The sequence below is a fragment of the Oncorhynchus tshawytscha genome, linkage group LG24 (assembly GCF_018296145.1).
Source record: "Oncorhynchus tshawytscha isolate Ot180627B linkage group LG24, Otsh_v2.0, whole genome shotgun sequence".
Lineage (NCBI taxonomy): Eukaryota > Metazoa > Chordata > Actinopteri > Salmoniformes > Salmonidae > Oncorhynchus > Oncorhynchus tshawytscha.
The window spans coordinates 31447489-31459333 of record NC_056452.1 but is presented as its reverse complement, the minus strand read 5'-3'; the positions used below and the strand labels follow the sequence as shown (position 1 = coordinate 31459333).

General features: G+C 45.9%; 1 protein-coding gene and 1 long non-coding RNA gene across 2 annotated transcripts in view; both read left to right on the top strand.

Annotated features, from left to right (window-relative positions):
* The first annotated feature begins 8085 nt into the window (after nt 1–8085).
* LOC112236522 lies at nt 8086–11745 on the top strand. The gene is made up of 3 exons (XR_002951242.2): nt 8086–8633; nt 11451–11605; nt 11708–11745. It is a non-coding gene; the product is annotated as an uncharacterized LOC112236522 (long non-coding RNA).
* A 22-nt stretch (nt 11746–11767) lies between these two features.
* The window catches only part of srd5a2b (steroid-5-alpha-reductase, alpha polypeptide 2b), a 38360-nt gene continuing 38282 nt past the window's right edge, over nt 11768–11845 (top strand). Inside the window, exon 1 of the mRNA XM_042305673.1 lies at nt 11768–11809. The gene's annotated coding sequence lies outside the window, so the exon portion shown is untranslated. The remainder of the gene's footprint in view (nt 11810–11845) is intronic.

Genomic DNA, 11845 nt, shown 5'->3' with positions numbered 1-11845 from the left:
TGGGGGTCTTGTAGGGGGTGAAGGGGGTATTTGGGGGTTAAGGGGGGTATTTGGGGGTCTTGTAGGGGGTGAAGGGGGTATTTGGGGGTTAAGGGGGGTATTTGGGGGTCTTGAAGGGGGTATTTGGGCGTTAAGGAGGGGTATTTGGGGCTGTTGTAGGGGGTTGAGGGGAGGGTGTATTTGGGGTCTTGTAGGGGGCTAAGGAGGGGGGGTATTTGGGGGTTAAGGAGGGTGTATTTGGGGCTGCTGTAGGGCACTCGACTTGTTCCATATGACCCTGGTTTCCCGAATGAGAAAAGTAAAATGAATATTACAATTTTAAATAATGTATAAGCATTAATGAATCTTTACATTTGCTCTCTTTGCAAACCTGCGCTCATGTAATCTGATTTAAAGACCTGCGCTCATGTAATCTGATTTACAGACCTGCGCTCATGTAATCTGATTTACAGACCTGCGCTCATGCTCATGTAAAGACCTCTGTATTTACAGACCTGCGCTCATGTAATCTGATTTACAGACCTGCGCTCATGTAATCTGATTTACAGACCTGCGCTCATGTAATCTGATTTAAAGACCTGCGCTCATGTAATCTGATTTAAAGACCTGCGCTCATGTAATCTGATTTACAGACCTGTGCTCATGTAATCTGACTGCAAATGGAAAAGTGATCCCTGATGATAAGGAAATAAATTGACTGACTGCTTAACAAGCTATTATAATGTCTTAGTAGTTATACCCTCCTTTGAGTCCCAAATGGCACCCGATGCCCTATGTAGTGCACTACTTTTGACCAGTCTCCTTAGGGTGCAATTTGGGACGTACTGAGAATAGCATCCTAGGTGGCTACTACCTTCCACCATTGTTTAACATATTAAGGCCGCACACAATAAATGTGTCCCAAATCGCACCCTATAGCTTATCTAGTGCACTTCCCTATTGGAGTCGTTCGGCCAGGATCAGGGTGCCATGTGGGATATAGATAACCAGTTCACTAACTGACCCTCTGCTGTAAAATACCAACAACAAAAGTGTTTTATTTTTTATTAGAGATATATATATATAGTATGTTTGCTTTTTAATTTGAGACTGTTTACCTCCTGACATGTAGGTCTGCTCTCACCTAGTGCCCAGAAATATATCTCCTAATATGCCCTATAGTCCAGAGTATATGATCTGTTCTGATCGCTTGTCTGAGATGGTATCGCCTGTTGTCCCCCTCTACCTATTTCTGAGATGGTATCGCCTGTTGTCCCCCTCTACATATTTCTGAGATGGTATCGCCTGTTGTCCCCCCTCTACCTTTGTCTGAGATGGTATCGCCTGTTGTCCACCCTCTACCTTTTTCTGAGATGGTATCGCCTGTTGTCCACCCTCTACCTTTTTCTGAGATGGTATCTCCTGTTGTCCCCCTCTACATTTTTCTGAGATGGTATCGCCTGTTATCTCCTTACTTCAGCAGGGGAGAAGTATATTCAGTCAGTCGGTACCAATTCTCTCCCCACCCCTTCCCCTTGGCTAACACCTTGCAGATCTACCAACATTGAATGTATAGGGCCAAATGAAAATGCTAGGGAGTGAATTGGAACTGGCCCTCAACTTACTGTCCCTGTTTGGGAGGACCCTCAATTTACTGTCCCTGTTTGGGAGGACCCTCAATTTACTGTCCCTGTTTGGGAGGACCCTCAATTTACTGTCCCTGTTTGGGAGGACCCTCAATTTACTGTCCCTGTTTGGGAGGACCCTCAATTTACTGTCCCTGTTTGGGAGGACCCTCAATTTACTGTCCCTGTTTGGGAGGACCCTCAATTTACTGTCCCTGTTTGGGAGGACCCTCAATTTACTGTCCCTGTTTGGGAGGACCCTCAATTTACTGTCCCTGTTTGGGAGGACCCTCAATTTACTGTCCCTGTTTGGGAGGACCCTCAATTTACTGTCCCTGTTTGGGAGGACCCTCAATTTACTGTCCCTGTTTGGGAGGACCCTCAATTTACTGTCCCTGTTTGGGAGGACCCTCAATTTACTGTCCCTGTTTGGGAGGACCCTCAATTTACTGTCCCTGTTTGGGAGGACCCTCAATTTACTGTCCCTGTTTGGGAGGACCCTCAATTTACTGTCCCTGTTTGGGAGGACCCTCAATTTACTGTCCCTGTTTGGGAGGACCCTCAATTTACTGTCCCTGTTTGGGAGGACCCTCAATTTACTGTCCCTGTTTGGGAGGACCCTCAATTTACTGTCCCTGTTTGGGAGGACCCTCAATTTACTGTCCCTGTTTGGGAGGACCCTCAATTTACTGTCCCTGTTTGGGAGGACCCTCAATTTACTGTCCCTGTTTGGGAGGACCCTCAATTTACTGTCCCTGTTTGGGAGGACCCTCAATTTACTGTCCCTGTTTGGGAGGACCCTCAATTTACTGTCCCTGTTTGGGAGGACCCTCAATTTACTGTCCCTGTTTGGGAGGACCCTCAATTTACTGTCCCTGTTTGGGAGGACCCTCAATTTACTGTCCCTGTTTGGGAGGACCCTCAATTTACTGTCCCTGTTTGGGAGGACCCTCAATTTACTGTCCCTGTTTGGGAGGACCCTCAATTTACTGTCCCTGTTTGGGAGGACCCTCAATTTACTGTCCCTGTTTGGGAGGACCCTCAATTTACTGTCCCTGTTTGGGAGGACCCTCAATTTACTGTCCCTGTTTGGGAGGACCCTCAATTTACTGTCCCTGTTTGGGAGGACCCTCAATTTACTGTCCCTGTTTGGGAGGACCCTCAATTTACTGTCCCTGTTTGGGAGGACCCTCAATTTACTGTCCCTGTTTGGGAGGACCCTCAATTTACTCTCCCTGCTCGGGAGGACCCTCAATTTACTCTCCCTGCTCGGGAGGACCCTCAATTTACTCTCCCTGCTCGGGAGGACCCTCAATTTACTCTCCCTGCTCGGGAGGACCCTCAATTTACTCTCCCTGCTCGGGAGGATTGATCTCTTTTTTTTCCTCTCTCATGTTTAATTATAGTTTTTCTTTTTGTGTTCTGTTGCGTAGAGAGAATGAACGTTACTCCACAGATTCACATTAAACCTCCATTAATAAATATATTGAAGTAAATCTCCCCAGAAGGAGTTATTTAATCTCAGGTTAAACTGATTTAAAGCATCTCTAAGACAATATGTAGGTAGGATTCATGTTACCAAAAAAAAAAAGTAAAATTGATTGAAAATCTAAAGTTTTGTCTGTTTCTTAAAGCATTTATCATGCTTGTTCATTGTCAACTTTATAAAATGTTTTCTCTAAATTTGAGTAATTAAACAATACTGAAACCAGGATTCGATCCCAGCGCAGCTATTCGCCTTTTAAAGGCGATGTTTCAGCGTCGTGCACGAGACCACATTCACGGTACACCTTGCATATGTCAGCTGTGGTATATCAGACTGTATACTACTGTATGACAAAACATTTCTTTTTACTGCTCTAACTACATTGGTAACCAGTTTATAATAGCTATATATAGTATTTACAATTAAGCAATAAGGCGTGGGTTGGTCCAAATACCACGGCTAAGGGCTGTGTCCAGGCACTCGGTGTTGTGTCGTGCTTAAGAACAGCCCTTAGCCATGATATATTGGCCATATACCACACTGGAGTGGACTGTTATTGCTTAATTGTAAATACTAGATTAGCTATATGTTGCCAGCTGAGGGAGTCTGGGAATGGAAGTTGGTCAATGGACAGGAGTCGATGTTCTGACACAAAGTTCCCGGGACAGGATCACTTTTTGTGTTAAAATTTTTTTTATTTAATCAGGTAGGGTAGTTGAGAACAAGTTCTCATTTACAACTGAGACCTGGCCAAGATAAAGCAAAGCAGTTTGACACAGACAACAACACAGAGTTACAGATGGAGTAAACAAACATACAGTAGAAAAATCTATATACAGCATGTGCAAATGAGGTAAGATAAGAGAGGTAAGGCAATAAATAGGCCATGGTGGCGAAGTAATTACAATATACCAATTAAAGACTGGTAGAATGTGCAGAGGATGAATGTGCAAGTAGAGATACTGGGGTGCAAAGGAGCAAGATAAATAAATAAATAAATACAGTATGGGGATGAGGTAGGTAGATGGGCTGTTTACAGATGAGCTATGTACAGGTGCAGTGATCTGTGAGCTGCTCTGACAGCTGGTGCTTAAAGCTAGTGAGGGAGATATGAGTCTCCAGCTTCAGAGATTTTTGCAGTTTGTTCCAGTCATTGGCAGCAGAGAACTGGAAGGCGAGGCGACCAAAGGAAGAATTGGCTTTGGGGGTGACCAGTGAGAGATACCTGCTGGAACATGTGCTACGGGTAGGTGTTGCTATGGTGACTAGTGAGCTGAGATAAGGTGGGGCTTTACCTAGCAGAGACTTGTAGATGACCTGGAGCCAGTGGGTTTGGCGACGAGTATGAAGCGAGGGCCAGCCAACGAGAGCGTACAGGTCGCAGTAGTGGGGTAGTGTATGGGGCTTTGGTGACAAAACAGATGGCACTGTGATAGACTGCATCCAATTTGTTGAGTAGAGTGTTGGAGGCTATTTTATAGATGACATCACTGAAGTCGAGGATCGGTAGGATGGTCAGTTTTACGCGGGTATGTTTGGTAGCATGAGTGAAGGTGTGTGTAGTAGATTAGATCAGAAAAATAGAAAGGTACATTTTCTAATGTTGGTTTATATTTGTGAAACATTCAGATTGATGATGCAGTTTATTTTATTTAACTAGGCAAGTCAGTTAAGAACAAATTCTTATTTTCAATGACAACCCACTGTTCCTAGGCTAACTGCCTGTTCAGGGGCAGAACGACAGATTTGTACCTTGTCAGCTCGGGGATTTGAACTTGCAACCTTCCGGTCCAATGCTCTAACCACTAGGCTACCCTGCCGACCATTAACAGTCTGTCATGAGACCAAGAGAGCTTCATACGTTAAGTCTGTCATGACAGACCAAGACCAAAAGATGAGGAGTTAAAATTAATCTAGTAGGTGCCAGAACGGTATACTATGAAGCAAGCTTGATCTAGTCAGGCTTTTTCTAAAGTTAGCCAGCTTCAGTTAGCTTCACATTCCATCTGTATGGTGGATATTGCTCTTCCGCCTGCCGCTAACGCTAGCAGGCTAACTGCAAGTGCATATCGAACACAGCTAGTCGAATGCCGAACTTTATTGAGACAATGCTGAAACATCAATACATGGGCGAGTCAATCCTACAATTTTTTTCAACATGAAAGAAAGTTATTCTGTATCCCGATGCGCTAGAATAAATAATTGTGTCTAATATTGACAAGGCTTTTCAGGACTTACTGTTGGCCTTATTCGAAGGCAGCTTTTCCAATTGAAACTTGTTCTTCATGAAAAGGAAAACTAAGTTAATGGTTTTCTCTTTCCTGAATGTGAACAGAGTTGTAGATTTGAACTAGAACAGGCAAATTGATAGGGTCACCTCTGATAAGTATCCTGGGATTTGGTTAGATGGAAAGTTGCATTTTTAAACAGCACATTGATAACTTGACCAAGAAACTGAAGTTCCATTCTATTTCAGGAACAAACCTTGCTTTTTGATGTTAGTCAGAACGAATCTTGTTCAAAGCACTTTTTAATCAGTCCAGGATTATGGTGATATTATCTATATACAGGCCTCAGCAAGTACCTTAACTCTGGTGCTTTAAGATGTATTACCAACGCTCGATCACTGACCCACAGCCCCCATTCGCATCACCGGGGCTGCAGTGGAGCAGGTTGAGAGCTTCAAGTTCCTTGGTGTCCATATCAACAACAAACTAACATGGTCCAAGCACACCAAGACAGTCCATGAAGAGGGCACGACAAAACCTATTCCCCCTCAGGAGACTGAAAAGATTTGGCATGGGTCCTCAGATCCTCAAAAGGTTCTACAGCTGCACCATCGAGAGCTTCCTGACGGGTTGCACCACTGCCTGGTATGTCAACTGCTCGGCCTCCGACTAAGGCACTACAGAGGGTAGTGCGAACGGCCCAGTACATCACCGGGGCCAAGCTTCCTGCCATCCAGGACCTCTATACCAGGCGGTGTCAGAGGAAAGGCCCTAAAAATTGTCAAAGACTCCAGCCAATCTAGTCATAGACTGTTCTCTCCGCTAGAGTGCGGCAAGCGCTACCGGAGCACCAAGTCTAGGTCCAAGAGGCTTCTCAACAGCTTCTACTCCCCCAGCCATAAGACTCCTGAACACCTAATCAAATGGCTACACGGACTATTTGCATTGCCCCCCCCACCCCTCTTTTACACCACTGCTTCTCTCTGTTGTTGTCATCTATGCATAGTCACTTTAATATCTCTACCTACATGTACATACTACCTCAACTAACTGGTGCCCCCGCACATTGACTCTGTATCGGTGCCCACCTGTAAATGGTCTCACTATTGTTATTTTACTGCTGCTCTTTAATTACTTGTTACTTCTATTTCTTATTCTTATCCATATATTTTTTTAACTGCATTGTTAGTTAAGGAAGTAAGCATTTCACTGTAAGGTCTACTACACCTGTTGTATTCGGCATTTCACTGTGAGGTCTACTACACCTGTCGTATTCAGCATTTCACTGTGAGGTCTACTACACCTGTTGTATTCAGCATTTCACTGTGAGGTCTACTACACCTGTTGTATTCAGGTCTACTACACCTGTCGTATTCAGCATTTCACTGTGAGGTCTACTACACCTGTCGTATTCAGCATTTCACTATGAGGTCTACTACACCTGTCGTATTCGGCATTTCACTGTGAGGTCTACTACACCTGTTGTATTCGGTGCATGTGATTAGTAACATTTTATTTGATCACTGTGAGGGGCGGCAGGGTAGCCTAGTGGGGCGGCAGGGTAGCCTAGTGGGGCGGCAGGGTAGCCTAGTGGGGCGGCAGGGTAGCCTAGTGGGGCGGCAGGGTAGCCTAGTGGGGCGGCAGGGTAGCCTAGTGGGGCGGCAGGGTAGCCTAGTGGGGCGGCAGGGTAGCCTAGTGGGGCGGCAGGGTAGCCTAGTGGGGCGGCAGGGTAGCCTAGCGGTTAGAGCGTTGGACTAATAACCAGAAGCTTGCAAGCTGATAAGGTACAAATCTGTCGTTCTGCCCCTGAACAGGCAGTTAACCCACTGTTCCTAGGCCGTCATTGAAAATAAGAATTTGACTTGCCTAGTTAAATAAAGGTAAAATAAAAATGTTACGGTGTAATGGACCTTTCTCTCCACCAGGAGGCTAAAACACTGATACACTTTTGTGTACAAAGCATTGATGGGACAACTCCCTTTGTATCTCTGTTCTCTACTGAACAGATCAGTTACTCAATACAGTCTTCGTTCACAGTCGCTACTGTCCTAATCTGTTCCTGAGGTTAGAACTGAGATGGGGTAAAAAATATTTTTCCCATAATGCCCTTCATCCTGGAACATGTTTCAGAAGATATTGGAGTTAGAGGAGTTAGTGTCCTTGTCTGTTTTTAAGACTCTGATCGACAACACCGTTTGTGACAACTGCAGTTGTATCTGATCTTCAATTGTATCTTTAACTTGTGAAATTGTCTTGTTTATTCTGTGTTTTTCTGTAGTGTTTTATGGACACGCTGCTTATTTCCCTGTTTTGACTTCTTCCCAGGTCACCCTCGCAAAAAAAAAAGGGTTTTAACCTCAATGGTTTTTACCTGGTTAAATAAAGAATAAATAAATAAAGTCAGCAGGCTGAGAAATAGGTTATTAGAAGTGGCGTTTTTATTTTATTACATATTGTGAATGATGTCTTTGTTCTTATCAACAAACACCTTTTTTTCCCACCTATCAATAAAATAATTGTATAAAGTAATTCAAAAGTTTTACTGTGTGTGAACTTTCAAATGCATCCTGTTATTACTTCATGTATAATGTGATGGGTATTTTAATATTACTATTTAAAAAAATATTTGATTAATAAAATGTTATTAGTCCACTTCCTCAAACAAAAGGGATGATGATGCAATCATTGCGAGATGGAGGGAATCTGATTTCATTGGTCCTCAACTCGCAGCTCAGTCATTTCAGTGACTGAGTGTAAGTGGGGGTAAGTGGAGTTAACCCTGAGTTAGCCTGTCCCGGAGCAGGTTAGTTCTGAACGATTCGTTGCCATAGAAACGTACCTGGCTGAAAGGTGAGACACTTTCCTCTAACCGGTTATCCTGATTTTTTAACCTCGCTAACTCCTCAAACCTGCTCTGGACAGTATATCACTTAATATGTTGGCTACAAAGTACAACTGCCGGGCAGGTCAAATGTAGGGAGTGGCTGAAGATCAGTCTCCTGTAAAACTGCCAGGCAGGTCTAATGTAGGAAGTGGCTGAAGATCAGTCTCCTGTAGTGTCTCAAATTGCACCCTATTTCCTATTTAGTGCACTATATTTTGTAACGGCCAATAGGACACAATATAGGGAATAGGGTGCTATTCAGTACGCAGGCTTGGTGAGAGTAGCTGTCTGTGCTGGTTCTTGGGCCATCCTGGGACCAGTACTGCCTGGACAATAGGCTCTGTCTTGCTACTCGGATGGGAGTGTGAAGGATCATGCAGGGCTGGTGGACCACTGGTGCTCTGGAGTGAAGGGAAACTATCTGTGCCATGGTGAGACATTCCACCACCTAAAGGCTGTGGAAACCAGATGCTGTGTTCTGTTTCTCTCCCTCTTGTATGCAGTGTTACGGAGTAGTGAACTTTACACCGTAGTTCAACTCGTAATTTATTAACTACAGTAGCTTGGTGGTAGTTGAACTGAACTCAAATCTTCGTCGTGTTTTCAGTAGTTCATTCGCGTTTTTGTCTAATAGGCTACATTGCACATTCTTTTAATAACGTCTGACTCCAAAGTGAAGAGAGTCTATGACATTTCAGATTCATAACGAAGTAGTTTGATGAGGTGAACTGCTTTTTTTCCCGAAGTAACTTCAGTTAGATAAACTATATTCTTAAGGACGGCTTTACTATAGCTTGACTTCCCCCAGTGTAAAGTAGCTTTGGTCAACTAAGATGTTCAGAGGATCTTCCCTCAACACTGTTTGTGTTTTTGTTTCCATCTGACCTGCCACATCTGCTCCTGCCACACCCTCTAGTGCTCATCTGGTGTCTCCTTGACCTGCCACACCCTCTAGTGCTCATCCAGTGTCTCCTTGACCTACCACACCCTCTAGTGCTCATCCAGTGTCTCCTTGACCTGCCACACCCTCTAGTGCTCATCCAGTGTCTCCTTGACCTGGCCCCTCTCTCTCTCATCTGGTGTCTCCTTGACCTGCCTCTCTCTCTCTCATCTGGTGTCTCCTTGACCTGCCCCCTCTCTCATCTGGTGTCTCCTTGACCTGCCCCCTCTCTCTCTCTCTCTCTCTCATCTGGTGTCTCCTTGACCTGCCCCCTCTCTCTCTCTCTCTCTCTCATCTGGTGTCTCCTTGACCTGCCCCCTCTCTCTCTCTCTCATCTGGTGTCTCCTTGACCTGCCCCCTCTCTCTCTCTCTCATCTGGTGTCTCCTTGACCTGCCCCCTCTCTCTCTCTCTCATCTGGTGTCTCCTTGACCTGCCCCCTCTCTCTCTCATCTGGTGTCTCCTTGACCTGCCCCCTCTCTCTCTCTCATCTGGTGTCTCCTTGACCTGCCCCCTCTCTCTCTCATCTGGTGTCTCCTTGACCTGCCCCCTCTCTCTCTCTCATCTGGTGTCTCCTTGACCTGCCCCCTCTCTCTCTCTCTCTCATCTGGTGTCTCCTTGACCTGCCCCCTCTCTCTCTCATCTGGTGTCTCCTTGACCTGCCCCCTCTCTCTCTCTCTCTCTCATCTGGTGTCTCCTTGACCTGCCCCCTCTCTCTCTCTCTCTCATCTGGTGTCTCCTTGACCTGCCCCCTCTCTCTCTCTCTCATCTGGTGTCTCCTTGACCTGCCCCCTCTCTCTCATCTGGTGTCTCCTTGACCTGCCCCCTCTCTCTCTCATCTGGTGTCTCCTTGACCTGCCCCCTCTCTCTCTCTCTCATCTGGTGTCTCCTTGACCTGCCCCCTCTCTCTCTCTCTCATCTGGTGTCTCCTTGACCTGCCCCCTCTCTCTCTCATCTGGTGTCTCCTTGACCTGCCCCCTGGTGTCTCCTTGACCTGCCTCCTTGACCTCCCTCTCTCTCTCTCATCTGGTGTCTCCTTGACCTGCCCCCTCTCTCTCTCTCATCTGGTGTCTCCTTGACCTGCCCCCTCTCTCTCTCTCTCTCTCATCTGGTGTCTCCTTGACCTGCCCCTCTCTCTCTCTCATCCGGTGTCTCCTTGACCTGCCCCCTCTCTCTCTATCCTCTCTCCCCCTCTCTCTCTATCTCTAGCTCCCCCTCTCTCTCTATCCTCTCTCTCTCTCTCCCCTCCCCCTCTCTCTCTCTATCCCCCTCTCTCTCTCTCTCTCTCTCTAGCTCCCCCTCTCTCTCTATCCTCTCTCTCTCTCTAGCTCCCCTCTCTCTATCTCTCTCTAGCTCCCCCTCTCTCTCTTTTTCTCTCTCTCTCTAGCTCCCCCTCCCCCCATTGATCTAGCCGTTTGTTCCAGTTGTGCCTGTGGTCTTTTACCTGTTGCTGTTTTCCTCTCTGCTACAGTTCTACCCGCTCTGACTCTGGTCCCTGTCTCCAGTCCGACTTCTAATCAGTCCTGCTACTCTGTCCTGGATTCCTCACTCTACGCTCCCTTGGCTTCCCCTGCGCCCACACACCTCTCGCTCCAGCCTCAGTCTCAGCACCCGGTTTCCAGCAACCCGCCTGAGCTTCTCCTGGCCTGTACTCAACCCCCCCCCCGTGTTAAAATAAATACCTTGGTTACCTCATCCCAGTGTCCTCGTCTGAGTCTGCTCAGTTCACCTGTTCTGCTCCGCGTGACATGAGCATTCCCTGGCCCTCCTCTCTTCTTTAAGGGTGCATTCCAAACAGCACTATATAACCTATATAGTGCACTATTGACCAGGGCTCATAAGTAGTGCACTATATAGGGAACAGGGCACCATTTGGAACGCAGGCTAAATTATATTGCCTACGTATGATTAGCGAGGTAACTTTGGTCAACTCTGAGTTCAAATCAGGATAACCGGTCACAGGAAAGTGTCTCACCTTTCAGCCAGGTACGTTTCTATGGCAACGAATCGTTCAGAACTAACCTGCTCCGGGACAGGCTAACTCAGGGTTAACTCCACTTACCCTGACTGAAATGACAGAGCTGCGAGTTGAGGACCAATGAAATCAGATTCCCTCCATCTCGCAATGATTGCATCATCATCCCTTTTGTTTGAGGAAGTGGACTAATAACATTTTATTAATCAAATATTTTTTTAAATAGTAATATTAAAATACCCATCACATTATACATTAAGTAATAACAGGATGCATTTGAAAGTTCACACACAGTAAAACTTTTGAATTACTTTATACAATTATTTTATTGATAGGTGGGAAAAAAAGGTGTTTGTGCAGTGATAAGCTCATCAAAGTCAACAAGAGCAGCTACTTCCTGTGGGCCAAACATCGGTAAGAAAGAGCAGCTACTTCCTGTGGGCCAAACATCGGTAAGAAAGAGCAGCTACTTCCTGTGTGCCAAACATCGGTAAGTCAGGAAGTTCTGTCCCAGTTCTACTCATGTTTGTTTCTCAAAGTCAGGATTTAGCCACAAAAACAAAAGTGAAAACCCTGGATACCTCCCAAATAGACACCTACAGCACCCGATATCACAGGAAGGTCAACAAGATCATTGAGGACAACAACCACCCGAGCCACTGCCTGTTCACCCCACTATCATCCAGAAGGCGAGGTCAGTACAGGTTCTTCAAAGCTGGGACCGAGAGAC